Source organism: Periplaneta americana, chromosome 14 (genome assembly GCF_040183065.1).
Source record: "Periplaneta americana isolate PAMFEO1 chromosome 14, P.americana_PAMFEO1_priV1, whole genome shotgun sequence".
NCBI lineage: Eukaryota > Metazoa > Arthropoda > Insecta > Blattodea > Blattidae > Periplaneta > Periplaneta americana.
In genome coordinates, this window is record NC_091130.1 from 141,315,860 (window position 1) to 141,342,955 (window position 27,096).

At 35.1% G+C, this 27,096-nt stretch overlaps 1 protein-coding gene and 1 non-coding gene across 3 annotated transcripts in view; both read right to left on the reverse strand.

Moving 5' to 3' along the window:
• The window catches only part of mtd (TLD domain-containing protein mustard), a 1,649,382-nt gene that overhangs the window by 1,507,625 nt on the left and 114,661 nt on the right, over nucleotides 1-27,096 (reverse strand). The window lies entirely within an intron of this gene.
• Nucleotides 26,137-26,212, reverse strand: TRNAC-ACA (transfer RNA cysteine (anticodon ACA)). Its single transcript has one exon. It is a non-coding gene; the product is annotated as a tRNA-Cys (tRNA).

The following is a 27,096-nucleotide window of genomic DNA, read 5'->3' on the forward strand; positions in this document are numbered from 1 at the left end:
AAATTCTAAATTCAGTTATTATTTATTTTTTTTTTTTACTTTTCCCGCTCGAATGAGTCCATTTGGAATCACTAACATTTCTGTAATTTCGTATGATTTCCCTGATGATTCCACATGGTATCCTCAGAAGTAGTTTCATTATTTACCGATAGAGTGCAGCACCCGCCAGTTCCTTGGTCAGCTGTTATTGGGAAGAGGATTGCTTTGATTTTTGTTTCTCCATGGTGTCTCTAGGAACTTGTGCATTCATAAACCCAGGTCAGAAAGGGTTAAATTAACTTACTACTTAAAAATATAGCCTAACTGTTCTGTATTCTGGACCTTTGCAGTCATCCCCACTGGAGGATGATGATTTCATAAATCTTTTTCTCTTTCACCGACTTCAAGTGAAATACCTTTCACTTCTTTAAGTAAAAATCACAAAACTTTTTACATTCGGATACATCTAATTTTAACCTTGTTTAGCTCCATCTTAATCAGAGGCGTTATTCTTAAGTTTCCATACTTCACTTTTCTTATAACGGATATCTTGATTAAGATATCTTTTATCGTTTTAAAAATTCATGTCCACTGACAGGGTTTGAACGAGGGAACTGCACGAGCGAACTGCACTGCACGAGTGTGACAACTGCAGCATAAAGCACTACAAAATTTTAAGAAGAGAAAATAAAATAAAAACCTAAATATGTGTACAATGAGATTATAAAATAATTTCTAGAAAATACTGATGTGTAATAATATATTCTGACGTTGAGGTACACATTTCACTTTACACAAAGCAAGTAAACGGATATCGTTGTTTGACAAGCTGAAACTAAAGGATACCTACAATCCTCACTCTTGCGCACAAAGCTTCGGAGGTATTGCAGTGACAACTGAATCCATGAGGGATCAATTGCAATTACCGTTAATTAGAGACATCGTGAAAGTTACAATATTGCATGTTTGTGTTTGAGAAGTGAAACGAGAAGTATCTCGTGTATCTTGTTAGGAAATTCCAATATTCTGTGTTAAGTTACGTAATAAAAACTTTACTGTTTAGTTTGTTTTAAAATCGTTTATGAAGAGTATTTCTCCGCTGAGCAACAGAATACGGAATCTTACGTTCTGATTCGGTCGTTTCCAATGGTTAGCTTGTTTGCTATTGTCCACCGTACATATTGAGTCTCTATAAGTTAAGTAAAAGAAATACTTGAGATATTACCTTACTTTTGGTACAAAAAGAATCTCAATATCACATAATAGAGGCTGAGAGAATTCTTTTTTCAAAAAGTTACATTCTTTTTCGAACACGGTATATAATTATTATGCCTATTTTATTATTAATTTTAAATACAACCTTAACATACCTTAGGTTCAATAATGTTTTTTGTAAATTTTGGAGATTAAATAATAATAATAATAATAATAATAATAATAATAATAATAATAGTAATAAATCTTGACATTTTTATGGATAGCAATCTAAATTGGAATACTCAAGTAACACACATTTGCAAAAAAATATTTTCTCAACTTCACTCCTTGTTTCATATGAAAGAATTTCTACCACTTAGTCTAAAAAAGAATCCTATTCAGACGCTTGTAATGCCCCATTTTGATTATTGCGATTCCTTGCTAACTAATGTAAGTTCACTCTTAGCTGAGAGACTACAACGTGTTCATAATGTGTGCATACGATTCATCTGCAATACTCGTAAATTTGACCATATAACACCTTCCCTCCAGTTACTTTCATGGGTGCGTCTGAAGGAACGAAGAACAATACATTCACTGTCTCTTCTGTTTAGAATCATGCATACTTCTACTCCGAAATATCTGTTATCGCGCTTTCAATTTCTTACAACTCTTCGAAACCGACATCAAGCACTTCTTTCTATCCCTCATCATAGAACGTCTTTATACTCATCTTCCTATACTGTAGAAATACCTCGCCTCTGGAATTCGTTACCTAATGATGTCAGGGACTGCCGGACTTTATCACAATTCAAAATTAAATTGGAAAATTGTTTCTTAATGTTTTTTAGGTATTGCTAAAAGTATTGATTTGTGTTTTTTTTCTTTTTCTTTTTTAACCTAGATTAAAATTGCAAGTTTTTTGTTTATATTAGTTAATTAGTTAGGATGGAATTAATTATGATACTTAATCACTCATTTAAAGTTTGTGTGACTGCAACCTGTATATTTTTGTGTGGCTTTACTTTGTTTATAGTGTTTTTTTTCTCTCTCTTTATTTCTTGTGTAGCTTTACTTTGTATTATTATAGTGTATTTTTTTCTGTTTATTTCTATTATTGCATTTGTATTCCTGGTGTTGTGGAAGAGAAGGCCTGATGGCCTTAACTACACCAGAATAAATAAATAAATAAATAATAATAATAATAATAATAATAATAATAATAATAATTCTTATCGCTTTTAAGGAACCCGGAGGTTCACTGCCGCCCTCACAAAAGTCCACCATCGGTCCCAATCCTGAGCAAGATTAATCCAGTCTACTTTTGACAATTACATTTTTTGATGTGGCAAAGTTGACTAACCTAACTCCATTATGATTACTAGTTACGTATAGGCTCTCCTTTCCAATAGTCGGTTTAAAAATATCCTCCCGTCCTACTTTAGCATTGAAATCCCCCAATAAAATGTTCATGTGATATGTAGATAATTCATCAAAAGTGCGTTCCAATTCCGCATAGAATCTATCTTTTATGTGGTAGTCTTTCTCTTCTGTAGGGGCGTGAGCATTTATAACTACGATATCGCATCATCTACTCTTAAGTACTAAATACGATAACCTGCCACTGATAAATTTGACGTTTTTACTGCTGATTTTATTCTTTTACGAGTATGGGAAAAGAATCCTGTTCCTAATTGGTGATTATTGTTTCCTTCCCCAAAATACAACAAGTAATCTCCTATTTGTGTTATGCCATTCCCATCTAACCTAACCTCCTGTACTCCCACAAAGTATATTATATATCTAACTAGTTCTTTTGTTACTAATGTTACCCCCCCCCTGTTCTATATAGACTTGTAACATTCCAAGTATCAAAGATCATAATCTTATTCCTTTGCTGTGGTCGTGCCAGAGAATCAGTCCCATTCCGAGGCTTATTTTGGAGTTTCGTAACAAGCTATTTTTTACGGTGATAATAATGATGATGATGACAATAATAATGATGACAATAATAATAATAATAATAATAATAATACGTATGGCTTTTAAGGAACCCGGAGGTTCATTGCCGCCCTCACATAAGTCCATTATCAGTCCCTATCCTGAGCAAGATTTATCCAGTCTACTGTGATAATTAAATTTTTTATGTGGCAAAGTTGACTAACCTAACTTCATTATCATTACGTATACTCTCTTTTCCAATAGTCGATTTAAAAATATCCTCCCGTCCTACTTTAGCATTGAAATCCCCCAATAAAATTTTCATGTGATATCTAGGTAACTGATCAAAAGTCTGTTCCAATTCCTCATAGAAGCTATCCTTTAGATAGTCGTCTTTCTCTTCTATAGGGGCATGAGCGTCTATAACTACGATATCGCACCATTTACCCTTAAGTACTAAATACGATAACCTGTCACTGATAAATTCGACCTTTTTTACTGCTGATTTTATTCTTTTAAGGATAAAGAAACCTGTTCCTAATTTGTGATTACTGTTTCCTTCCCCATAATACAGCAAGTAATCTCCTATTTGTGATATGCCATTCCCATCTAACCTAACCTCTTGTACTCCCACAAAGTCTATTCTATATCTAGCTAGTTCTTTTGTTACTAATGTTACCCCTCCTGTTCTATGAAGATTAGTTACGTTTCCAAGTTCCAAATCTTATAACTTTATTCCTTTGCTGTGATCGTGCCAGAGAATCAGTCCCATTCCGAGGCTTATTTTGGAGTTTCGTAACAAGCTGTTTTGTACGGTGACTATTACACTTTTACTACGTCACACTACTTTTGACCAATGAAACGGTACGAAAGGACATCTTTCAACCAATCATGGCTGCTTATCGCACAATTTTATCGCGTCCCTAGCATTTGTTTAATTTTATCGCGTCCCTAGCATGTGTTTATTTTTATCACTACCCTAGCATTTGTTTCTTTGTTTGGCAACATTTCAAAGTGTGTTGGTCTGGACGTCAAAAAACAGAAAACTACAAACCACTCCAGTCGATGCACAGCACTTTCAAATATGACTCGCATTGGCATTCAAGAACAAGAATTAATAAAGATCACTGGTCATATAATGAAGAGCGCCATTCGGAAATCCTGAATAAGTTGAGGGATACATCATGTACATCAACGAGTTCACTTCTTTTACGCACACGTCCAGTATAACATCAAATGAACCACCAACCACTAAAACATAGAAATTTGAAAATTGTAATTTCAATAATTGTTTCTTTTAAAATTATTCATGTTTATTTTTTATTTCATCATCGTTAATTAAAACGTTTGTTTATTTCATCATCCCCAATTAAAACTTTTCTAACACTTGTTTATATTATTTAGGTTATGTTTGTTATAGCTTCTGCTATATGATATTATGAATACTCACGTATCAGAGCTTGTTTAATAGTAAGATTTATTGAAAACCATACGGCAAGTGACGTTGATTACTGGGATCCGGATAATTGAAGTGGAATGCAAATGTTTTAATAAAAATGAAACTGAATCAACAAAGCCTTCTTGACTAGTAACCGTCCACAGAGTTCAATGAAGATTCCATAGTTGGCACAACTGATACCAAGAAAACAGCTAATAATAACACACTACTGCCATCTACTAGCGTAATATTTATAATATTGAGATTGTACAAATTTGAAGACAGTTGTATTTTCGTAAGTCAATTAATATTTTATTGTATTGGAGTACTTCGTTACTTCTAATCTTTATATACTTTCTTCTAATCGTGTAATAGTCAATTAAATCCCACTCGAGTTTTGATTTTCTCTTGATAAATCTGATAGTGTTCCACTCGCAGATTTATCGATAAAATCAAAACCTCTAGTGAGATTACTGTTCATAATAACAATAATAATACATTTAAAGGTCATTAACGCTTAAGTCAAATTTAAACTCTACTGGTCATAATTTACCCTTATCATACTGTCATCGAAGTACTTAATGTATATTTACAGATCTTTCAATCTGAATAATGGGATTATTCACACTGCGAAACCAGCGGAATCCAGGAAGATGTTAATCGAAAATACCTGGGGGTGTTAGCAAGCAAGTTTCTGATTCTCGTAGCAGTGCAGAGCCTGTGGCTACAAACTCAATGGTCCGAGATTGTATTCGCGGGCAGGAAGTGAGCCAGCGAAACTAAGTGTTTGATCTGTGTCATGTTCTCCAATTTCAGAAGTGATGCCTTCTGCTACAGTCGCCACGTGATCAGAGAAGTGGCCGACTGGAAATGTTTAATTGCACGTTTTCCGGGAATTAAAATGTATGTACAGTAGATATTTATTTAACAGTTTCGAACCAGAAAGTTTATTGGGAGGTAGCATAGTAATGGAAACGAGAAATTCTGACTGAAAACCAGCAGACATCCTCTGCCCACAATAATGTTATTGAAAACAAATACAAGGAGGCCCACATAAAGTTTTACAAGTTAGTTTCTCTTAAGGGGTTACGTACAGCTTACAGCAGTAAAATTTTGGAAATATTAAAATTTTTTTCTCCATTACTGTATCATGTACAATAACTAAAATTAGTATGTGTAAAACACTGTCCAAAGTTAGAATTTATAAAACAGTTATATTGCCGGTTCTTCTGTATGGTTGTGAAACTTGGACTCTCACTTTGAGAGAGGAACATAGGTTAAGGGTGTTTGAGAATAAGGTGCTTAGGAAAATATTTGGGGCTAAGCGGGATGAAGTTACAGGAGAATGGAGAAAGTTACACAACACAGAACTGCACGCATTGTATTCTTCACCTAACATAATTAGGAACCTAAATTCCAGACGTTTGAGATGGGCAGGGCATGTAGCACGTATGGGCGAATCCAGAAATGCATTTAGAATGTTAGTTTGGAGACCGGAGGGAAAAATACCTTTAGGGAGACCGAGACGTAGATGGGAGGATAATATTAAAATGGATTTGAGGGAGGTGGGGTGTGATGATAGAGACTGGATTAATCTTGCACAGGATAGGGACCGATGGCGGGCTTATGTGAGGGCGGCAATGAACCTTCGGGTTCCTTAAAAGCCATTTGTAAGTAAGTAAGTAAAACACTGTCCTTCTGCTATATGAAAAAAATATGTTTGTGCGAGATTGTGCGTATTTGCTTGGTCTCCACACAAAACCAATCCGCGGAAAGTCTAAAATTCCATATTCAGTATTCCCAACCTAACATACATAACAATTTCCCTCTTCTTACCGCTTAAGTGACATATTGATTTTACTGCTTTAGGCTTTTAACATATTATTTTTACAGACGTTCAATATAGTAATAATTATAAATTGGAAACTTACCACTGCAATTTCACCTAAATTGCACTGTTAATTATTGTTTTTCAATATTTGCAAAAATTAAGTAAACTCTACAACTCCACTAAAGTTACTGCATTCGTGACGCAAGTAACATTAAGGAAGCCGTAAAAAAAATCAACAAGATTCCAGACTCATCATAGACTGGGGGAAAAAAAAAGACAGACGTATATCACGGCCTGCTGGAGTATAGTAAACACAGAAAACATTTTAAAGCAACAATGTTGAAGATAGATATTTTAGTTTTGCAAATTTGCCGTTATTGAACATAAACCAAGATGGAGATTTCATTGCAACTAATTAGAAATTCCTCTTTCAGGTATGTAATAAACGATCTTCGCACAAAATAATGTACGATACACGAGAGGTATGTTTTCTTTCAATTCTCGGAAATTAAAAAAGCTCAACTACGTTTCGCTTTTTCAAACTTTTCTTCGAACATCAAAACTTCAACATACCGCTCTTGTAACGCATATTACTATTACGATTAAAAAAATATTTATACATTTTTTTTCAAAATTCAAAATTGTGGCAGTTCTCTGTGCAGTGATGAAGCGTTTCCCTCATAACTCAAAAACTAACCAAAATTCTGTGATGGAATTTTTGTGTGTATTTATGCATGTCAATGGATTTGAAGAAGGTGGGATATGATGGTAGAGACTGGATTAATCTTGCTCAGGATAGAGACCGATGGCGGGCTTATGTGAGGGCGGCAATGAACCTCCGGGTTCCTTAAAAGCCAATAAGTAAGTAAGTAGTATTTATGCATGTCATATCTACAATATGATGCAAAATCACTGCTCTACTTTTGTCTGATAAAAAATAAATTCATTTAAATATGGTGAATTATCAGTATTTTCTTTTAACACAAAATAAAAAAAATATTATTTATTAAGAAATGTAGTTGAAAGAGCATTATATTGTAAACATGAGTTTTTCAAAAATGAAATAAAAGAGAGACGACATGAAAAAGTTAACAAGTTTGAGTTATGAGGGAAACGCTTCATCACTGCACAGTGAACTGCCGCCATTTTGAATTTTGAAAAAAAAATCAATAATTTTTAAATCGTAAAAATATTTTTTTCATATAGTAGAAGAACAGTATTTTATACATACCAATTTTCATTATTGTACAAAATACAGTAATGGAGGGAAAATAAGTTGAATATTTCCAAGAATTTTACTACTATAGGCTGTACCTAAGAACTTAAAGGGATTAATAAAACCAAATGTTGATTTTTTTCAAATCTCATTATAGGAGAGAGATTTTTAGATTGCGTCATGGACGGCATTCCGTTAGGCCCCATTCATGAGGCATGGGGATCAGCTCTCATATTTTGAATGAAATGACAGAATATTTTTTTGGACATTCTGGTTCTTCTCAACAAATCGGCCTGATACTATTACTATTTCATAATTATGTACAGTACCAGAAACAAAATTTGGGCCACCTGAATTTTACAAATTCCAGTTATAACATACTGCGCATGCTCAGTAAGCTACGCAATTTTGTACGTAATATAAAAATGGTCACAACATAATTCAAAGAACATCTAATTTATTGAGAAGGAACATAATACAGGGACATCATTTTATTTTTACTGACATTCCTAATATTCACCTGATTATACCTTTGGATTAACGGATGATAATCGGAAACACAGCTTGCTACCCTTTCCACGACTAAAGTTCGATGATAGACTACTGATGTAAAATACAAACAAATCACTTTACTGAGTAGGCCTATAGGAGAGAAGAAAAGTAGTTCATCCATTTATGTAAAGTAAGAAATATCGCGATTGTTTGATAATTTTCTTTAGGCTTTTCTTTAATCAAAATACAGTTCTGTATTAACAATAAGTGTTTTTACTCACGAACTGAGTTATCCATGCGAACGTATTCATTATGCAGTGTATATTATACTGTCTACAACACATTAGCGTACAATATACAGAATATGGATATTTAAACACATTTTTGAAAATGGTGGCCGTTCATTTCGATACAGACTTCAGTTCTTTTTTGCATATTATCGCACTATAGACTATTGTACCTAATTCCAATTACCAGTTTCATCCTTCGTACCAGTAACTCATATTGAAAGAATTCTGTACCTACTCTATAAGAGAGTACCTTACGTACTGTAAATTCAATTTTCTCTTCTACCTGATCCGATAAGATAAAATTACTCAGACATGCTATCTACTGTACGTCCAAGTGCTTTTTTCGCAGGTTCGTAGAAAGGGGGGGGATCACGTGACAATTAATTAACGAGGCCCTTTTATTTAAGTTATTTTAAATAGTTGTATAATATTACGTAGATGTCCAATTCCCAACAGAAATTAATGTTTTCAGAAAAGAGCTAAGACAGCCCAGCCACTAGTCTTTACAAACGGGCGAGTAGAAGCGTGCGGGGGAAAAAGTGATGCGACGTAGGCAAACGGACATCAGTACCTATGCTAAAATAAAATTCAATATTGAAGGCTCTTTCGTCACTAGAAAACGCGAACATATTTCTGAAACGTACTATACTAACTCAGTACTGTTTGTGTTTACTAAGATCGTAAGGCGACTTTGACTGTATACGCTTGGTTCTGTGTGGAGAACGGTTGGAAGTTTACTAGTAGAGGGGGTGGGAGTGAAGTACATTAAAAAACTCAGGTACAATAACAATTGAAGTAAAAATAAAATGATGTCCCTGTATATGTCAACAAGTTTTATCCGCAGACGACCACATATTTTGCCAATTTTGAATACATATTTATGTACGCATTTATCTTCATACTGCATAAAATTCGTGCTCCAACCATAAGTGGCTTGTTCATATTCATGTATTTTAAAATTATTTGGCGAATAGTTAAAAGAGTAACATAATAAATGGGATATAATCGCCTTGTTTTATCGGCAACTTCTCCGCCACTTGAATGCGGCAGGGTAGTATGAACGAGGCATGCAGGAGTTAGTGGAAATGGGTGAAAGAGCTAGAGGAAGTGGCATTATGGGGTAAAGGGTAAATGGTCGGGAAAATTACGACGACAGAGGCTCAGTGGTATTTTCCACCCGCCTGCAGATGTTTGATTTATCTCTGTCATAACGCACTACCCCGTAGCCTCGTACGGGTTGTTATTATAGTTCATATAACGCCAATCTGACGACGTTACGGGGAATTAAAAACGCTTTCGTGATGTACAAAAGATGAATTCTTCGCTCTCTCTCCCGCAAAGGCTGTGGAGATAATATTCTTTCTTCACAATGAAGAGACTCGCTCGAAGTCTGGCGACTTCTATTTTCAAAATATGAACAATCCATTGTAATGGTAACAATTTAACGAAAGATACGTTCGAAATAATGCCCTATACATTTAAGTTAATAAACAGACTTATCTCCTTAATTAATCTAGCTATACAAATTTACTTGCATATATTTTTGAAGTGTGTTTGTTTGCAATTCAGGACCTATCGCTTTGAACTACAAGAGCACTCAAAGCACGCGATATACAGCAAACGATGTTCCTCAAAGCGACCTATATATAGTTCAACGGCCTTCAGGAGGGAAAATCATTTATAGGCTATCTCCAGCATTCACGCGACAACATTCGTTATAGATTGCTTAGCAACACAACGTTTCTATTTTGTAGAGGATTTGGGTAAAAAAGAAATAATTATATCAGAAATATATTACGAAAGAAATGTGGCATTCTAACACTAAAAAATAATTACTAAGGCATTTAGAGTTCATTTTGAAAGGTTCCAATAAGTCAAGTACAAATTCAAAATGAATGCTATTCAGTCCATATGACTTATTTCAATGTAAATTAAAAATTATACATTTACATTATATTTTGAAAATGTTTGTTAACGTTTTCGCCATTCAGTATGGCATCTTCAGACATCGATAATAATTAGAGATATCTTGTGAAAAAAATATACATTGCATTAAAATTGTAATGAATATGTTTACATAATATCAAAGTGAATATAGTTGATATCAATATTAAAAACATTACAAAACGGTGAAATACTTAAGTGTACCAATTAAAATCAAATATCAAATATGCATATTTAATCGGAAATATATTAATTATATATTGTAGAACTAAAATAAGCATACGTGAATACTGTTAATCCCACTAGAGGTTTTGATTTATCTAGAAAAAAAAACTTGAGTCGTATTTAATTGACTATTACACGATTAGAAGAAAGTATATAAAGATTAGAAGAAATAAAGTACTCTAACACAATATAATATTAACTTACTATAATTTTATTTCACTAATGTTAGGACCACCAAAACGTTTGAAAGGAGCCACCTTTTTTAAGTTGACTACCTATGTGGGAAACAAATGACGATCGCAAAGCATGTTTTTTAGTACTGTAAAGAATTTGCAGTTTGAAATGTTGGCAAACAAACAAATACACGCTAGGGAAGTTGTAAAAACAAACAAATGCTAGAGAAGTGATAAAATTGTAGCGATAAGCAGCCATGATTGGGAAAATTTATGGCAAAAGTTCGACAGTTGAGGGGGGAATTGGCCGAGGGGGAGGGAGCCGATGGATAAGGGGAAGATTTATTAGTGTTGCAATGAGTAACATTAACATTGAGCGAATGATATAATTAGGGGATAATGTTCTTTTTTTGTATTTATTGTGTCTTTTGTATTTTATTGCGTGTGTATGTTTTTTATTTATATACTGTATTACCTTTATATTTATTATTTGGATTGTTTGGTGCAGCTTCAACAAGAAATTGAATTATACAAATCTGGCTTTCAGGTAGTAGCTCCCTGTAAAGCAGGTCTGAATAATTTCAAGGAAAAATTGTTCCGGGGCCGGGTATCGATCCCGGGACAATTCGCTTAGCGCGCGAATTCTCTTTCGACTGAGCTCCACAATTTAAGTCACACAGTATTTGTGTGCACTCACAGTTGAGTTCCGGCGTCTTGTCAGCTCATGTGAGTTGTGTGGATACAAAGGAGAAATTGTGACCGTGTCGTGTATAGTTCCTGGGGTAGCTCAGTCGGAAGAGCGTTCGCGCGCTAAGCGAAGGGTCCCGGGATCGATACCCGGCCCCGGAACAATTTTTCCTTGAAATTATTCAAGAAATTGAATTGTTTATACTGTGTATATATATGTATATATATATATATATATGTGTGTGTGTGTGTGTGTGTGTGTGTCACTGTGTCTGTGTTTTTTTCATATCTCCATTTATTTTATTTGTATTATTTTTGTGAAATTTGGTATAAAGTTAGATTAGTTATAATAGTGGTAATCAATGATAACGGTAATAATAATAATAACTGTTGTTTCACTATTTTATTATTAGTAGGTATTATTTTCGTTTTGAAGATTCAAACTGTGCATAGTTATAGCACGAATGGCCGTACGGACTCGTGCGAAGGATCTTGTGTACATGAGTTTGTATAATTTATTATGCATCAATAAATGCACTTATCTATCTATCTTGAAACACGTCGTTTCGTACAGTTTTATTGGTCAAAATTAGTATGACGTAGTAAAAGTGTAATAGTCAACAGTAATCTCACTAGACGTTTTGATTTATCTAGAGAAAATCAAAACTCGAGTGGGATTTAATTTACTATTACACGATTAGAAGAAAGTACATAAAGATTATAAGTAACGAAGTACTCCAATACAATAAAATATTAATTGACTTACGAAAATACAACTGTCTTCAAATGTATTATTGTACCATCTCAACATTACAAATATTACACTAGATGCATGCTAGATGGCAGTAGTGAGCAATGCCTTCTCGTCGAGAAGTTCTCGATCTATTATACACGATGGCAATGTTACTAGTCAAGAGGGCTTTGTTGATTCAGTTTCATTTTTATTAAAATGCAACATTCCACTTCAATTATCCGAATCCCAGTAATCAACTTCACTTGACAGATGATTTTCAACAAATCTTAATATTAAACAATCTCTGATACGTGACTATCCATAATATCATATAGCAGAAGCTATAACATAACCGAACTAATATACAGAAGTGATAGAAAAGTTTTAATTAACGACGATGACATAAAAAATGAACATGAATAATTTTAAAAGGAATAATTATTGAATGTACAATTTTCAAATTTGAATGTGGTTGGTGGTTCAATTCATGTCATATTGGACGTGTGCGTGATAGAAGTGGAACTCGTTGATTTAGGTCTACATGGTGTATTAAGCTTATTCAGAATTTCCGAATGAATAATTTTGAAAGGAATAATTATTGAATGTACAATTTTAAAATTTGAATGTGGTTGGTGGTTCAATTGATGTTATATTGGACGTGTGCGTAATAGAAGTGGAACTCGTTGATTTAGGCCTACATGGTGTATTCAACTTATTCAGGATTTCCGAATGGTGCTCTTCATTTATTTGTAAATCGGATTTCAGAAGATGCATAGGTATGATAAGTGATATATATATATATATATATATATATATATATATATATATATATATTTTGACGTCCAGACCAGCGCAGTTTCAAATGTTGGCAAACAAAGAAACAAATGCTAGGGACGCGATAAAATTGTGCGATAAGCAGCCATGATTGGTTGAAATACGTCCTTTCGTACCGTCTTATTGGTCAAAAGTAGTATGACGTAGTAAGAGTGTAATAGTCAACAGTAATCTCACTAGAGGTTTTTATTTATCTAGAGAAAATCAAAACTCGAGTGGGGTTTAATTGACTATTACACGATTAGAAGAAAGTATATAAAGATTAGAAGTAATGAAGTACTCCAATACAATAAAATATTCATTGACTTACGAAAATACAACTGTCTTGAAATATATTACGCTAGATGGCAGTAGTGTGTTATGTTTAGCTGTTTTCTTGTTATCAGTTGTGCCAACTATGGAATCTTCATTGAACTCTGTGGACGGTTACTAGTCAAGAAGGCTTTGTTGATTCAGTTTCATTTTTATTAAAAAGTTGCATTCCACTTCAATTATCCGGATCCCAGTAATCAACGTCACTTGACAGATGAATTTCAATAAATCTTAGTATTAAACAATCTCTGATACGTGACTATTCACAATATCATATAGCAGAAGCTATAACTTAACCTATTATAAACAAGTGTTAGAAAAGTATTAATTAGGGATGATGAAATAAACAAGAAAAGTTTTAATTAACGAAGTTGAAATAAAAAATAAACATTAATAATTTTAAAATGAACAATTGTTGAAAGTATAATTTTCAAATTTGAATGTTTTAGTAGTTGGTGGTTCAGTTGATGTTATATTGGACGTGTGCGTAAAGGAAGTGAACTCGTCGATGTACAGTTACCCTTAAAAGAAATGAGACGACTTTTGGTCGTCGGAAGTTAAAGTTCTATAGCGCGGTTCACTCGATATCGACGTAACGATAAGTTTCATGACAATACAACAAGAATTGTTACAAGGACCACAACAAGGACAATGACCAGAATAAGGATCACGAAGAAGACAGCCATTTAAGGGCACGATTTCACAACATATCTCGGGTCACAAAATATCATTGCTTCTCTGTACCGAATGGCAAATGCCTGCTATGGGATCTACATTCTAGACTGCTGCTGTCACTGTCTTGTCTCGGTAGCTCATATAGTAGCGTGTCGGTTCCACTGCTTAACCGAAACGTCTCGTGTTCGATCCCAGGTAAAACTTTTTTTTATTGAGGTGTAATTAATTTCTTCAGAGTTCCTCGACTATCTAATTTGTCGAAAAATATGAATAATTTATGCCCAATTTCTGGGTCTTACAAGTGAGCTGAACCTCGCCAAAAAAAAAAAAAATATATATATATATCTTACTTGGAAGTTAAAAGTATTCTTCCTCAAACAAAAATTATGCGAAACAAAAAGAGACCTGTTAACTTAAAATCTTGTCCACATGCCATCAGCTTCTATTACAGCTCTAAGTCAGTCCGGCATGGATGTCACGAGATTGTGGAATAAGTTCTAATCCCCGGCGAGATCTTCCCAGGTGTCAACAACTTGATCCCACAATTCGTCTCGATTTCGATGGCGTCGGTGGGCATAGGTGGCTATCCTTCTCTTTTTCAATTATGAAAGAGGGAAATAGAACACATTTGAATAGAAAAGTATAAAATTCAGATAATGCAATTAAAGCTATTCGGAATATTATTAAAGTTGAACTTGTAGATATCCTAAGAAAGAAAATATTTTTTCATTAAAACCAGTGATTATAAAGAAGAGGATCCCAAATCTATTGAAAATTATTTTAACGTCTTATAGTATATAGTACAGAAATATTATTGACAACTTAAACATTCAAGATTTTGCAAAAGATACTGCAATTAGTTACTTAACAGATGCATTTAATAATTAGTATTAATATATGTAATTAGTCAATAACTGCAATAGTGCTTTTTCATTCAATCATAATATGAATAAAGTTGAAAGCACATTAAATTAAACACTATTGCAATCACGTAGATAAAATAGTTAAAATCAACTGAAGGGGTGAGAATGAAATAATCCAAAGTCACACGTTTAACAAAAATTGTTTTGTGCGAGTGCATTTATTACACATTTGGAAAAGCTACTAATAAAATATTGTAATAATTACTTAACAAATGACATAGCCTAAGAACTCTAAACCTTTGTAAAAGTTTGTCTGTGTGGCTTAGGAATATTTTTTTTATTTTCATTTTAATTGTTAGTTCTTAATATATATGCATTTACATTGTATATGTGTGTGTATAAATGCATTCATTAGATTAACGTTTTTAATATTATAACTTGTAATTTTGTATTGTCTGTGATCATTAACACTTAATCTGAGAATTTTGTAAAACTCTATTTCAACGTTACTTAGCTATTTCAACGTTATTTAGACAAAAAAATGGTTGATGTAGACTAAGCATCGAACTCGCTCTCTTCTACACAACACGCGGAAGTCTTAGCGTCTGAGCTATTGCAACGACACGAAAGCGTTCCTTTCTGTGCAGAGTGTCGATATAGTCATGAAGATCCATTGTCGATTTAACTACACGATTTATATATATATTTATCTTTTATTTACGTAATATTATCATATTTTTTTGCAGCTTTTGAAGTGAATTTCGGAACGATGCTAGTAACAAACCAAATAGCCTGAATCTAAGTAACTCAATATTCGTTATCTTGTGTATCAGTGCTCTGGTCTCCGATCATGCGGAGTGTCTTACATCTGAGACTTAGGAATATTCAATCGTCTCATTATTTTCCAGGGAAACTGTACATGGTATATTCTTCAACTTATTCAGGATTTCTGAATGGTGCTCTTCATTTATTTGTAAATAGGATTTCAGGGAAGATGCATAGCTAAGACCAGTGATCTTTATTAATCCTTGTTCTTGAATGCCAATGCGAGTCATATTTGAAAGTGCTGTGCAACGACTGGAGTGGTCTGTAATTTTTTTTTTGACGTCCAGAACAGTGCAGTTTGAAATGTTGGCAAACAAAGAAACAAATGCTAGGGTAGTGATAAAAATAAACAAATGCGAGGGACGCGATAAAATTGTGCGATAAGCAGCCATGATTGGTTGAAAGACGTCCTTTCGTACAGTTTTATTGCTCAAAAGTAGTATGACGTAGTAAAAGTGTAATAGTCACTCAGAACTGTCAGAATATGCCCACTTGTACTGAACAATACCATAAATACACAAATCTAATCTTTCAGATAAGGCTCCCTGTAAAGCAGATTTGAATAATTTCAAGGGAAAAATTGTTCCGGGGCCGGCTATCGATCCCGGAATCTCTGGTTGAACGTACCAGCGCTCTGCCAACTGAGCTACCCGGGAACTCCACCCGACACCGTCTCAACTTTTCCCTTTATATCCACACAACTCGCGTGGGCTGACGAAACGCCAGAGACCCACATCGAGTGCACACAATCTCTGTGTGACTTGGAATTGTGGTTTTCTGTTAACGTACACAGTGACGTATATATTATGCAAATCTAATCTTTCAGGTAAGGCTCCCTGTAAAGCAGATTTGAATAATTACAAGGGTTTGCTGTTAACGTACACAGTGACGTATATATTATGCAAATCTAATCTTTCAGGTAAGTCTCCCTGTAAAGCAGATTTGAATAATTTCGGGTCACAATTCCAAGTCACACAGAGATTGTGTGCACTCGATGTGGGTCTCTGGCGTTTCGTCAGCCCACGCGAGTTGTGTGGATATAAAGGAAAAAGTTGGGACGGTGTCGGGTGGAGTTCCCGGGTAGCTCAGTTGGCAGAGCGCTGGTACGTTCAACCAGAGGTCCCGGGATCGATACCCGGCCCCGGAACAATTTTTCCCTTGAAACCATAAATACAGTTCGCCAGGTATTTTCTTTTACGTATTTCAACGCCATTCGTAATTATTGAATCATTTTTCATTCTCATCTGTAGAACTGCAAGGACATCATTAATCAATGTAAGAATAGCAGCGCGCGAGGCTCTTTTCTTATACACCTTGTGCGATTTCTTTGTCGGACCTTTCCTATAGAAATAGCATGCAGAGTGCTGCTGTCCTCGGTCCCCTTATGTTAAGCACGCCTGCCTGAGTTATTTTCCGATTCCGTCGTCCTGAAGGAGCGCACACATGCATGTTATTGTATCGTGGCTTCGTAAGCACCTGACGGTACACCGTGGTCCGGGATTTATAGTTGGTCATGGAAGGATTCCATAGTGTTGCCTGTCTGTCCTGAGCTGCCAGCCTGGAGCTGAGAGGAGAGGAGAGCTCGTCAGATCAATACCCCACCACTGCCCCACTCCAACACACATAGCAACATGCTACAGCCCGTCCAAAAATGTGTCATTTAAAAACAAGGTGCAATCAATAAATTCCCGAACTGCACTTGCATCTATTGTATCGTTAATCACACATGCGCGTGTAACTGAAGATCATTGCTTCCATGTCTGTTGAGTCAGTCTATCAAACAGCGTCAGATTGTCTTTAAGAACTGAGCTTCTACACGTGATTTTGTGCAAACATGTCAAGGACCTATTGCGATATTCCTGGAATCTCTCCATATACGCCTTCTATCTAGTCTTCTTCTCTGCCTTATAAGTGATGCTTTAATGTTTTTCCTGGTTCTACACATTTTCCCAGTTGTATTTCAGAAAATATCAATTGTATTTCAGATTTTCCATTTGTATTTCAGAAAACATAAATTGTATTTCAGATTTGTCAATTTAATTTCAGATAGTATCATTTGTATTTCAGATTAGTCAATTCAATTTCGGATAGTATCAATTGTATTTCAGAAACATCAAAAGGCAATGCAGTATTTCTGCATCTACAAAATAATTTACAAGTAGTTAAGATTTTAACAAAGGAAATTCTGATATTATCTTAACAAACACTTTCAGAAATTGCTACAGTTAACAATTGTCCATCATCCAGTTCATGTGTTAAATTCATTGTTAAATAAGTACAACACTTTTTCAAGTTTGAATATATATATGAGTAGCTTAATATCAAAGACGGATATCTGTCGTCTCCATAGTTTTGATCTAGAGGCAGTTTTTTAATTCACAGTGTTCTTTGTAATATTTAACACAATTTATTTTATAAATATAGTGTTAGGCTTTGCATATGTTTTCACTATAACTGGAAAGAGCATGAAAAATTGTATAAAAAACCGCAGTTATCTAAATTTCGATTGAGGTCAGATGTCCGTCTTTGATATTAAGCTACTCACATACTCACTTACTGGCTTTTAAGGAACCCGGAGGTTCATTGCCGCCCTCACATAAGCCCGCCATTGGTCCCTATCCTGAGCAAGATTAATCCATTTTCTAACATCATATCCTACCTCCCTCAAATCCATTTTAATATTATCCTCCCTTCTACGTCTCGGCCTCCCTAAAGGTCTTTTTCCCTCCGGCCTCCCTACTAACACTCTATATCCATTTCTGGATTCGCCCATACGTGCTACATGCCCTGCCCAACTCAAACGTCTGGATTTAATGTTCCTAATTATGTCAGGTGAAGAATACAATGCGTGCAGTTCTGTGTTGTGTAACTTTCTCCATTCTCCTGTAACTTCATCCCTCTTAGCCCCAAATATTTTTCTAAGCACCTTATTCTCAATTACCCTTAACCTACTGTATGTTCTCTCTCAAAGTGAGAGTCCAAGTTTCACAACCATAAAGAACAACCGGTAATATAACTGTTTTATAAATTCTAACTTTCAGATTTTTTGACAAGGGACTGGATGATAAAAGCTTCTCAACCGAATAAAAAGGCATTTCCCATATTTATTCTGTGTTTAATTTCCTCCCGAGTATCATTTATATTTGTTACTGTTGCTCCAAGATATTTGAACTTCTCCACCTCTTCAAAAGATAAATTTCCAATTTTTATATTTGCATTTCGTACTATATTCTCGTCACGGGACATGACCATATACTTTGTATTTTCGGGATATACTTCCAAACCTATCCCTTTACTTGCTTCCAGTAAAATTCCCGTGTTTTCCCTAATCGTTTGTGGATTTTCTCCTAACATATTCACGTCATCCGCATAGACAATACGCTGATGTAACCCGTTCAATTCCAGGCCCTCTCTATAATCCTGGACTTTCCTAATGGCATACTGTATAGCAAAGTTAAAAAGTATAGGTGATAGTGCATCTCCTTGCTTTAGCCCACAGTGAACTGGAAACGTATCTGACCTATACAAACTCTGATGTACGTTTCACTGAGACACATTTTAATTAATCGAACTAGTTTCTGGGGAATACCAAATTCAATAAGAATATCATATAAACTTCTCTCTTAACCGAGTCATATGCCTTTTTGAAATCTATGAATAATTGATGCACTGTACCCTTATATTCCCATTTTTTCTCCATTATCTGTCGAATACAAAATATCTGGTCAATAGTTGATCTATTACGCCTAAAACCATACTGATGATCCCCAATAATTTCATCTACATATGGAGTTAATCTTCTCAAAAGAATATTGGACAAAATTTTGTATGACGTCAATAAAAGTGATATTCCTCGAAAGTTACCACAGTTAGTCTTGTCCCCCTTATTAAAGATAGGTACAATTATGGACTTCTTCCATTCTATGGGTACAATTTCCTTTTCCCAAATAGCAAGTACAAGCTTATAAATTTCGTTAGATAATGCGCTTCCACCCTCTTGTATTAATTCTGCTGAAATTTGATCGATACCTGGAGACTTATTATTTTTCAGATTTTCTATCGCAATTTCGACTTCAGAAAGTGTGGGTTCGGGTATAAATGGCTCAGCAGTTTGAATTTCAATTTCGTCCCGATCATTTCTATTTGGCCTATGTATATTTAGTAGTTGTCCAAAATAGTTTTTCCATCTGTTCAGGATTGAATGAGCGTCTGCAAGCAAGTCACCATTCTCACCCTTGATCACGTTTACCCTTGCCTGATATCCATTCTTGAATTCCTTTATGCCCTTATATAAATCTCTAATGTTTTTATTCCTACTATTTGTTTCTACCTCATTCAGTTTTTCCTTCAAGTATTCTCTCTTTTTATTCCTAAGCGTACGATTTGCTTCCCATCTTATATTGAAATAATTATCTCTATTGACCTCAACTGGATCCTGTAAGAATTTCAATTTTGCTTGTTTCCTTCTTTCTACTACCATGCAACAATCTTCATCAAACCACAGTTTCTTTTTCTTAGTTTCATAATAACCTATGCTCTGTTCAGCTTGCAATTTTGATATTATCTCGGATATTTCCCCACATGCTATTCACATCTAACTCTTCGTCAAAATCGTCGGAACTTGCTAATACGGCAAACCTATTTGAAATTTCGACCTGATAATGTTGCTTAGTTTCCTCGTCCTTTAATTTCGGAATATTGAATCTTCTAATCTTTTAATAATCAGGATTATTAAAATTTTGTAAGAATAAACCTTAAATTGCATTTCAATTAACCCTTCTATCCAATTAGAGCAAGATAAAAAAATGACTAACTTCCGCGCTGAAATGCACGAAAAGCAGTTCGCTAACAGTCTGTGGCAATATGTTACTTGTTTCTCATACCGTACTCGGAACCAACAAACCCTCACGGGAAATATATCATTTTCCCTCCCTCTTCCATATACGCTGAGTTTTAAGGGGGTTGTTATTTTTTTAAATCCTACCGTAGAGGTAACATACTCCAAAACTTTTGATGGAGGGTTTCTCCAAATGGCGGGAGGGAGTAAAATGTACTACCCAACCAAGTGGGAAGCGTAAACAGAAAAATTGAGAAATATTGACCCGTTATTTTGATATTTGGTGAACGTAAATACTGACACCAGAGGACTGGCAACGTCTTATACCACCTGTATATGGAAAATAACACATGACGAGATCTCAGCAAATATATACAGGACAAAGGAAGAGTATATATATTCCTTTACAGGGTGTTAAAAATCATACTATTATCCGCCTTCCTCTTAGTTTCCGCATACGATCCTTTCATCTCAATTTTGTTTATTATCTAACATCTTCTTCTGCGCCGATCTTCTTCCCCGTTCACCATCCCTTCCAGTGCATCCTTCAGTATGTAGTTTCTCCTTGGACAGTGAATCACCCAATTTTCTTTTTTCTCCCTGATCAGATTCAACAGTATTCTTTCTTCACCTACACTTACTTACTGGCTTTTAAGGAACCCGGAGGTTCATTGCCGCCCTCACATAAGCCCGCCATTGGTCCCTATCCTGAGCAAGATTAATCCATTATCTACCATCATATCCCACCTCCCTCAAATCCATTTTAATACTATCCTCCCATCTACGTCTCGGCCTCCCTAAAGGTCTTTTTCCCTCCGGTCTCCCAACTAACACCCTATATGCATTTCTGGATTCGCCCATACGTTCTACATGCCCTGCCCATCTCAAACGTCTGGATTTAATGTTCCTAATTATGTCAGGTGAAGAATACAATGCGTGCAGTTGTGTTGTGTAACTTTCTCTATTCTTCTGTAACTTCATCCCTCTTAGCCCCAAATAATTTCCTAAGCACCTTATTCTCAAACACCCTTAACCTATGTTCCTCTCTCAAAGTGAGAGTCCAAGCTTCACAACCATAAAGAACAACCGCTAATATAACTGTTTTATAAATTCTAACTTTCAGATTTTTTGACAACAGACTGGATGATAAAAGCTTCTCAACCGAATAAAAAGGCATTTCCCATATTTATTCTGTGTTTAATTTCCTCCCGAGTATCATTTATATTTGTTACTGTTGCTCCAACATATTTGAACTTCTCCACCTCTTCAAAAGATAAATTTCCAATTTTTTATTTCCATTTCGTACAATATTCTGGTCACAAGACATAATCATATACTTTGTCTTTTCGGGATTTACTTCCAAACCTGTCTCTTTACTTGTTTCAATAAAATTCCTGTGTTTTCCCTAATCATTTGAGGATTTTCTCCTAACATATTCACGTCATCCGCATAGACAAGCAGCTGATGTAACCCGTTCAATTCCAAACCCTCTCTGTTATCCTGGACTTTCCTAATGACAAGTTTAGCAAAGTTAAAAAGTAAAGGTGATAGTGCATCTCCTTGCCCACAGTGAATTGTAAACGCATCTGACAGAAACTGACCTATACGAACTCTGCTGTACGTTTCACAGAGACACATCTTAATTAATCGAACTAGTTTCTTGGGAATACCAAATTCAATAAGAATATCACATAAAACTTCTCTCTTAACCGAGTCATACACCTACACTTACTAGCACAGCTTAAATATTGTCTGTCCATTTCACACACTCCATTCTTCTCCATATCCACATTTCAAATGCTTCTAATCGTTACTCTTCACTTCGTCGTAATGTCCATATTCCTGCCCCACACAATTCCAAAGTCTACACAAAGCACTTCACTAGTCTCTTCCTTAGTTCTTTTTCCAGAGTTCAGCAGAAGATTCTCCTTTTTCTGTTAAAAGCTTCCTTGGCCATTGCTATCCTCCCTTTGACTTCCTGGCAGCAGCTCATGTTACTGCTTATAGTACACCTCAAGTATTTGAAGCTGTGCGCTTGTAATTCATGATGATTATAATAATAATTACTGAATGGATCCTAAGAATTATATTGTCTAATTCATCGTTCATATGACCCAGTACATGTTGTTCGCCTAACTTGCAAAGGAAGTTTTGTTGCCCATGGATCCCCATTTCAAAACATACACATTCAACCTCCGAAATTCCTCTCAGAGCAGGCATGGGAAATATGTTCCCGCGCGGACACTGTTCACACCACCCCTTCATTTCTCCCTCCAGAAACATTGTCTGCGTAGGGTAAATATTGGTAATTTCGTGGCAGTGGTTATTTCGTGATACTTTTTCTTTGCTCTTATGTGAACTAACCAATTGTGTACGAGATCCAAATTTCCGCCAAGGGATTGCATATGTTGTCCAGTTTCCAGAAACATACAGCTAAGCTTTGTGTGACTACTGTAGTTGCTTCAGTGAGCTTTTATGTTTGGAGGGAGCAAGTTTGCGTCGACTTCTCAGGCGTACAAATTTTGTGGATGTTTGTAATTACATTACAGGCTTATTACTAAAGGTAAGCATATAATATTTGGCACAAAGATTTATTGTATCTTCATGAAATTTTAGGAAATGTTTTTGGAATTTTAGATACATCTGTAGTCGCCATATAGGCTTAGCTTTACTGATAGAAATCTTAGCTGTTTGAGGCGAAATTTTGTTGAGCATTAAGTCTTACAATTTTTAAAATAGTATAAAACGTATTACAATATGAATTTTTGAAATGTGAAGACAAGATATGATAACAAAAAAGAAAATGGAGACGCAATGGTTCAGTATAGCTTCTGTTTGATTTGTAATCATGCTAAGTGTCAATGATAAGTGCTAGATGACTTGTAAGAATTGTGACAGAAGATGGAACATGGCTCCACCATTTTGGACCGGAGACAGAGGCAGACAATGGAGTGGCATCATGCAAATTCACCAAAGAAATAGACATTCAAAAGTACACCTTCGGCAGGAAACGTTATGGCTACTGTGTTTTTCGATTCAGAAGGACTCTTGCTTGTGGACATCATGCAACACGGAGCCACCATTAATTCTGACGAGTATGTTGCAACTCTCAAGAAACTTCAAGTTCGACTGAGTCGTGTTCGACGACATCGGGAGAAGCAGGATGTTCTGCTACTGCACGACAACGCACAGCCATATGTCAGTCACAAGACCACAGACCAGATCAGAAAATTCGGATAGACAACACTGAAATGTCCGCCTTACAGTCCTGAACTGCGATTACCATCTCTTTGGTAAACTGAAGGATCCCTTCGCGGAACGAGGTTAGAAGATGACTCCTTTGTGCATGCTGCTCAAGAGTGACTCAGACGTGTTGGTCCAGACTTTTACCGTGCTGGTCTACAGGCCCTCGTTCCTAGATTACGTAAGGCAGTTGAAAGAGACAGGGATTATGTGGAAAAGTGACATTTTGTTCCTTAAAGATGCATCTACATTCTGTGAAAATAGCAAAGCTGTAGGATAAAAATATAATTTTTAAACAGACGTTATGCATTACTTTTGGAGTTACCCTAGTAATATAGGCTATAGTAAAGTCCGTAATAAAAGTGTTCACCCTTTCAGGGCAAAGAAGATCCCTTTACAATTTCAATTTTTACTTTGATTTCATTGTTATTATGTGATGATATGTATTTCTATGTTTTCTTGCTATGAATATTAGACGGAATTACTATGTTTGAAGTCTCGTAAAAATGAATGAGAATTTCATTTGACTTTAATGAATTTTCCCACAATTTTTCTACCTCTCACGAAATTATCAATGCAATATCACGAAATTACCAAGGTTATCACGAAATAACCAACCTTTCAGCTTAAGTTGTAAAAGTGGTTTCTGGCACATATTCAAGAACGTATCCAATCTTTTATGTCTCCAGATCTGTACAGCAAGTTATCGTCTTTTAGATGAAAAAATCGGAATAAGGATATATTTACACATTTGCATTTTAAATTACTTTTCATGAAATTATCACGAAATTACCAATGTTTACCCTATACAATTATACATACAGTAAGCAAATGTTGAACTCGGTGCCACAGCGTTCTAATCAGGGATGTGTAAATTGATGGAAAATGGCAAACAAATTATAAGTTACGTTCTAATTTCCAAGAAACACGGGAACAAAGAATATTTTGCTGTTGTGCAAAAATATCAAGCTCAATGCCTCAATTGTTCAGTTGAAATACTGTACATAACAAAACAGTATATAATATCAGATGGTACTTCGATTTTGCACATGAAAAGGACTTTTTGTCAAACATATACTTATAGATAAGAGTTTAAAATAGGATTAAAAAAATTATCTATATTAATAAAATAGTTCTTACATACGATAAAGCAATATATTATTTTAATTATTTAATTTGTTGTGCAGGGTGAAAAAGAGATAAAGTTTTCAAGGATTTACAAGAAAGCCAACCAGAATCACTATTAATTGAAAATACAGTTCTATCAAATTGTGGAATTACGAAACACATGGCCGAATCATAGTGAATAATACTCTTTCTAAGATGTCAGATAAAACTGGCAAGAAATTGTATGAATTATTACTCAATAACAAGTTTCCTAATTTTCGTAATTTTGCAGCTCAGATGCTGTAAATCTTTGATTCCACATAATATGTCTGCACACATTTTTTTTCTAAAATCAATCTGATTAAAAATATTTCGCGTACACGTCTAAATATTGTGGAGGAGTGACCTCAATCATTTATACCTCCCCATCCTTATTCACATGTCTGCATTAAAGTTTGTCGGCAGAGTTCAAAAACACGCTGTATAATAAACGCTTAGACTTTATATATTGCAAAAAAGGAAAGCTAAAGGTAATAACTCAGAAGCGATAATGTAAAAAGAAATCTGTGTGGCCTAACACGTCAGTAACACATAGAAAGTTGGATGTGTAACGATGGAAAAATAGTCGGGTGCGTGAAACTTTATACGTGTTCGTTACACGGGCGGCCTATGTGTAAGGCGGTAATTACTTGTTCCGCTTTGCAAAAAAGAGAAACACAAGCTCACGAGAGTAAATAAAGCGAGAACACGATTATCCTATTACTGCACAAAGAAGGGTTTCATCAAACTCTATCTGGGCCTCGAATTCGTTCCGGAGTTGAATAAAAGCGAAATTGTCATTACAATACAGTTAAATGCGTGAATATATAGTCCAAAGGAAAAAGATTATATAACACAAAAAATGCGAGTGGAAATATAGCTAGAGTCCGAACTATTGATATATTGATTAAGTCAACAATAGACCACAAAGTTACAGAGTGATTCTAAAAAAATTACTCGTGTTAGATACAAGTTCATTGAATCTTCAAACAAAAGAAACAAGATTGTTTGAGTAATAAAGAACTGCGTTTGTAGTGTGGTGCTCAGCATGCTGACGCATTTGCACTGCGCCGCTGTTAATTTACAGAAGATATACAGGGTGTTTGCGAATTGGTGTTACAAATTTTCAGGGATGATGGCGAAGGGTACATGTATCAATTAGAGAGAAGGAACCATGATCCGGAAATGACTGAGTCGAAAGTTATAAACAAAAATAGTTGTGTGGATTATTACTATTTAATACGAGAAAAATTCGTACCGGCACCGGGAATCGAACCCAGGACCTCTCAGCTCTGTGCGCTGAGCGCTCTTACCAACTGAGCTATGCCGGGACACGATCCACGGCGCCGGCCGAACCCCTCTCGTAATGCTTTTACAGACTTACTACCTGCATTTGAGACGATACAAGCCATATATGCAGGAGCGCATATTTAAATGACTTTGTGGCCATATTCAACATCAGTTTGTGACAACTGCTAACAGTTAATACATCACATATTCATTTTGTGCGAGATCGTGTGTATTTGCTTGTTTTCCGCATAGAACCAATACGCGGTAAGTGTGAAATGCCACATTCAGTATTCCCAACGTAACACACATAACAATTTCCCTCTTCTTACCGCTTAAGCGCGACATTCATTTTACTGCTTTAGGCTTTTAACATATTATTTTTAGAGACGTTTAACATAGTAATAATTATAAATTGGAAACTTACCACTGCAATTTCACCTAAATTGCAATGTTAATTATTGTTTTTAAATATTTGCAAAAATTAAGTAAAGTCTACTACTCCACGAAACTTATTGCATTCCTGATACAAGTAACATTAAGGAAGCCGTGAAAAAATCAACAAGATTCCAGATGCCGATGTTATTATTGCAATATGTTATATAAATAATATTGTTAAATATTAAAATGAAAAATAAATCATTACATATCCTTACCATTTGTTTTAAGTTCGCATTTATAGACTGGGGGGGGGGAAGACAGACGTATATCACGGCCTGCTGGAGTATAGTAAACACAGAAAACATTTTATAGCAACAATGTTGAAGAAAGATATTTTGGTTTTCCGAAGTTGCAGTCATTAAACAGAAACCAACATGGAGATTTCATTGCAACTAATTAGAAATTCGTCTTTCAGGTATGTAATAAACGATCTTCGCACAAAATAATGTACGATACACGAGCGGTATGTTTGTTTTCATGTTCTCGG